We start from the raw sequence: 6,071 nt of genomic DNA on the forward strand, positions 1-6,071 counted from the left end.
CGCCCCCGCCCTCCCGCCGCTCCCGCCACCCACGCGGGCCGGACCACAACACGGTGGGTCACGTGGCAGGAGGAGGCGGTGTGGGCCGGGAGGAAACGCGGCCGGGGCTGCTGCGGCCCCACCCCTCGGCGGCAGGCGAGTCTTGCAGCCAAACTTGTCTTTCAAACTGTCGTCAAATCACTGCTGCCTGGTTGGGTCAAGTTTTGGTTCGTACTGCGAGTTTCCGCTTTTGCCTGAAGTGCACACCTTGCTCGCCTTACTTTGTCTTTTCTGCATTTACGCTAAGGGTTAAAACTTAGTTCCTGAAAGGCGATCAGGAATGGAGCGGGCCAAGGCTCAGCTTCCTGAAATACGCTAGGTAGTCGGTCTATTTGTTAACGGTTATCAGTAGACGCAAAAGGACACAGTTAACTCTTCAACCTCCTCACCCCATTCTGACAACTCCTCTTTGCCTCCTTTTTTTCTCTTTGCTTCTCTCCTGAGCCGGTTGCTTTTTCTCCCTCTCTCCATCCCTTGTAGGGTGGTGTAGGTTGTCATATCCTGAAAGGTGTGTGTCAGCCCTGGAAAGACCTTTGACGGGGGTGGGTGGGTGATCAGCCTTTCTGCTTTCTGGCCCCAACTTGGCTCCAAATGTGGGATTTACCTTCTCTGAGCTTCATGAAATGAGTATACAGGGTAAAGTGGGGCGTTATGAGGAGAACTGAACTGAGCATGACTTGGCCCCTATAAACATCTGGATTTGGGTTAGAATTTGAGGTCCTTCCCTTCTAGCGTGAGCAATTGATTTAGCTTTTCTAAACCCAATGTCTTCATCTCTAAAATGCTAATACCTATTTTGTAGGGTTGTGATGAGAATTAAATAAGATAACCAGATGTAAACTGAGGGGTACATAATAGCTAAAAAATATTAGTTACTTTCCTACTTGAAGCCCCTCTACTTTCCACTTTTCCTGAAATTTCCAGGGCTCTGTCACTCCACATCTAGCCTTAAGTAAGGACCCATATAATACATGGCAGATCCAGAGCCAAACTTGGCAGGCATCTCTGCCTCTGGACATGGCACTTCTATCCACTTAAGGGACCTCTGTGAGTTTATAGTATATCAGACCTTAAGCTTAAAGTGGGTTCTGTCTATACCATGCCAATTACTGTTTGAACTTAAGAAACCAACTTATGGTGTTTCTTCCTTTAAAAAAAAAAGTTCTAATTTTGAAAATGTAACTCTGGGGGTCCCATCTAAAGCCAAAAGTCTTTGTACCTCAAATTAAACTGAGAATCTCTCCTTACAACTGGTTGCTTCATTTCTGAAAGTGATGATCTCCTTCATCCTAGAAGCCTTGAAATCATTGAAGTGTTCCTTCAGATTGATGCCCTCTACTGAATCAGTCAGCAAATCCTGTTGTCTTTTCTTCTCTCCTACACTCTTTCCAGTTCCTAACTACATAGGCACCTCACCCTTCCTGGCTGACATACTTGGCCCTGTTTTCTCCCTACTTCATCTATCTTATCTCACAAAATATTTCATAAATTGATTCTCAGCTATGTTGGTAGGATGTAATATATAAAATGAGAGTCAGTATCCTATCAAAATAGAGAATTCCCAGATTTTTTGAAAAAGACATTTGTAAGCTTATGGACATCCTATTATTTCATTCATTCATTTATATATGTTGTGCATCAAAGACACTTGATGGTGTTTATTAAATGCTGTGTGATCACTGTGATTACTACTGTACTGAAAGGTCAGATGGGGCACACATGGCCGGTAGGATAACTGAGAGACAGAAATTGTATTCCAAAACAAAATGAACCCTCCTAACTAGAGTTATGGCCTTACCAGTAGTTGAAGGCATTCTTAGCCTCTAAAGCTGGCAAATTCACATTCAGTTTTTCAAACTCCCGTTAATCTGGTGTTGACCTTCTTGTAAATATTTTTAGCATTACTATTCTCTAAATTGAGCTTTTCATATTACAAAGCCACTTTTTTAAAATGAGGAAGCTCTTTAAGTTCTCATATGGAATGATCTCCGAGTTGCATAGTGCAAAATGTAGAAGAGTGTGTACAGTATAGTGCTATTTGTGAAAAAATAAAAGGAGGTGAGTGGAAAGGAGACCAAATGTATGTATTTGCTTCTATACGTGCAAAATAACTCTGGAAGCACTTAAAATACATACGTGCCTGCCACGTATTTGTCATACTTTTCTGCCTGTGCCTCCTTCCCTAGAACAAGTCCTCTCTACTCCTTATTCAGTACATTAGACTCTAATGATTAGAGAGCACATTCCCCTATTTTATTTGTTAAGTTATTTTTCTCTGTGTGTTTTATTGACTGTCTCCCCCAACTATAGCAGGAATTTTGTTCATTTGGTTCACCTCTGTATTGTCAGCTGTCTAGTAGAGAACTGGCACATATATTTATCACATATATTTATTGAATGAAAGAATAAATGAAGAACATAAAGGAAGCTTGGCACATAGGAAAACAATTATTTAATGAAGGGTGATGGGAAGCATGGATGCTTAAAAAAAAAAAAAAAAAAAGGCAAGGCAAGGAAATTCGGTTTGTAGCCAGCACAGTTCACATGAGAAAGTTAGTGAAACATATAATATGAGATTTCTGGTACCTTGGTTGACAGGATGAACATTGGTGCATTGGGCTGTGAGGTGTCTTCCAACACCAACAACCAAATCTCTGATTCCCCAGACAATAACTGGGTGTTCAACAATTCAACTCATTTTTGACACTAAATACTGGGAGTTGGTGAACACCCCACAGCTCAAGGTCTTAGTCTCACAGGACTGCCCCCACTTCAGATGCCAGTCACAAGTCCTAGACCTCCTGGACTTCTGACCAACTGGCTATGAATTGGGAGTTCCCATGACACCCTCCTTAAGTTCAATAATTTCCTAGAGTGGCTCACAGAACTCAATAAGACACATCACTTATATTTACAAAGTAAAGGTAACTTTTGTATCCTTACAAAGGATACACATGAACAGTCAGATGAAGAGGTACAAAGGCAAAGTCCACAAAGGTCCTGAGCAAAGGGGCTTCTTTCATGTGGAGTTGGGGTGCCTACCCTCCCAGCACTTCATTGTGTTCACCAGCTTGGAAGCTCTCTGAATCTCCTTGTTCAAGAGTTTTTATAGAACTTAATCCCTAGCACACCCTGCCCCTCACTCTGGAGGTCAGGAGTAGAGCTGAAAAGTTCCCATCCTCTAATCACTTGGTCTTTCTGGTGACCTGCGCATCTCAAAGCTATCTTGGGGGTCCCACCCTAAGGCCTACCTTAAGCTACCTCATTAGCATAAACTCAGGAGTGCTGGAAGGGCCTTCTCATGAATAATAAATGATGCTCCTATCGCTCAGGAAACTACAAGTGTGTTAGGAGTTCTGTGTTTGGAACAGGGGACAAAAACAAAATATTCTGTATTATACCAAAGACTGTCATAGACGTCAGACACTAGTCACTAAGGTTTTTAACTTGTTTTCTGGTCCTCAGCTTTCTCTTTTTTTTGTTGTTTTGTTTTTTATTTTAATTTTTTGGCCAAGTCACACAGCTTGTGGGATCTCACTTCCCCAACCAGGGATTGAACCCAGGCCACGGCAGTGAAAGCCCAGAATCCTAACGACTAGGCCACCAGGGAACTCCCCTAGTCCTCAGCTTTCTAAGCAGACTTCAACAGTAATTTGGTTTCCCATATAGAATTTTCCACTTGGGAGAAAATGTTCAAAGAGCCAACATTAATATTCTGGCTGACTTCACAATTCTATTTAAATAAACAAATAAATTGGCCTTATACCCTTGATATAAGTCTCACATGACTACAATTAGTAGGGGAGTTAGTATCAACTCTTTTTGTACTAAAAAAAATGATATTGGCAGAATGATTATTATTGTGAAAAAATACAAATACAGATTCCTACCTTACACTAGATACAAAAATAAGTTCCAGGTAGACCGAAGATCTAAAGGAAAAAATACAATAAAAATATTATAAGACATTTTAGAATATTATATAATTTTGCATCAAGAAAAACCTTTTTAACTGAGACAGGAAACATTTAAAATAGATATATTTTACTATATAAAAATTGTAAATATGTTCAAATCTATTTGTAGACAGTAATATGCAAGTAAAACAATGAGGTTCCATTTTTCACTCCTCAAACACACAAAAACAAAACAAATTTTATTTTTACCATCAATTGCTTACCAGGATATGGGGAAACTGATACTATAATACATTATTGTCATAGTGTTGGAAAGTAATCTGGAAATATTTATTAAAATTATAAATACCATACATATACCTATACATCTCATTCAAAATCTCACTTAGCTTAAAGAAATAAAAGTGTGAATATGTAAGGCTATGAACACAAGAATGTTTATTATGGCATTAATGTTGTTGGGAAAAAAGTCCAGAAACAATCCCAACGTCTTCAACAGAAAATCTGTTGATCAAATTATGATGTATACATACTATGGCATATTATGCAACCATTAAAAAGATCTATAACTGTTGTTCTTGAGGACTGTTTATATGATACACTGGGAGTGACAAAAGTAAGTTGCACAAAAATGTGTATATTATGATCCTCTTTTATTATTTAATAAATATACCTTTTTATTATTTTAAAACCCCTATATACCTATATAGAAACCTATATACAACTATGACTGTAGAGGCTTGGAAGAAGTATGGAAAGTTACACATCAAAATGCTAATGTTTTAACATCCATGATGAAGTGGGTGGGAATTATTGGCAGGGTTGAAGACATCTCAATAAATGTTTCTTGCCAAAATATGTATTAAAATGAACACTTTTTAAAAATATAATTTAAAAGCAAAAGAGTAATCATTTTTTGAAACTACAACCTGAGGGCTAGGCTTTGGGTTCGGGTGGCCTCAAAAAGCCCTTCCCACCCTGTGAGGCCTGAGCCATTGGCTGACTTTCCTGTCTTACATTGCTTCTTTTTAAATTTCCTACGTATAACCACAAGTTTAGCAGATGTTATTCTTTCACAGCTTCATGTGTTCTTTTATCTTTTTGATTAGGTTATAAGTGTTATACCTCCCTACAGAATTTAGTATTCTGTACCTTATCAAACACCATTTGGGAAGCTGTGTGGGACTTCCAAACCAAATCAAACAGACAGTTTGGTAATATAGCCTGCCTTCCACCAGCAATATAAAGATCGAGACCAGTGGTTCTCAACTGGAATGATTTTGACCCCCTTTCCTCCAGGGGATATCTGGCAATCTGGAGACATTTTCGGTTGTCACAGCTCAGAGGGAGGATGTACTACTGACATTCAGCAGATAGAGGCCAGTGATACTGTTAAACATTCCTCAGTGAAGAGGACAACCCCTCACAACAAGAACTACCCAGCCAAAACGTCAAGTGCACAGTTGAGAAACTCTGGCCTACAGTCATGTGGCTATACACAAGGAAGCCTGGGAAACTGTATCATTCAGGGTGACAGAATGGAACTGAGGGCAAACAGACAATGATCAGCATTGAAATACAGTCTAGGAGGAGATAAACATGGCAGAGTAGGGAGACTTGGAGTTCACCTCCCCCTGCAAATACATCAAAAATACATCTAGGGACTTTCCTGATGGTCCAGTGCATAAGACTCCATGCTCCGAATGCAGGGGGCCCGGGTTTGATCCCTGGTTCAATCCCTGGTTCCCTGGGGGGAACTGGATCCTGCATGCATGCCACAACTGAGTCCGCATGCCACAACTAAGAAGTCCTCATGCTGCAACTAAAGATCCTGCATGCCACAACAAAGATCCCGCATGCAGCAACTAAGACCTGGCACAGCCAAAATAAATAAATAAATAAATATTTTTAAAAAATCTACATGTGGAGCAATTCTCACTAAAATCAAACTGGAGACAGACAGAAAGACTCCTGTAAAACCAAGGTTGTAAGGAAGATCCACATGGAATTGGAGAGGAGGGAAAAAGAAGCAATCAGGTTGGGACCTGCATGCCTGGGAAGGGACATGGAAGAGGAGGGGGATTATATATACTCAGAAATCCTCCTCAGGGAGTG

This window comes from Mesoplodon densirostris, chromosome 1 (genome assembly GCF_025265405.1).
Source record: "Mesoplodon densirostris isolate mMesDen1 chromosome 1, mMesDen1 primary haplotype, whole genome shotgun sequence".
Lineage (NCBI taxonomy): Eukaryota > Metazoa > Chordata > Mammalia > Artiodactyla > Ziphiidae > Mesoplodon > Mesoplodon densirostris.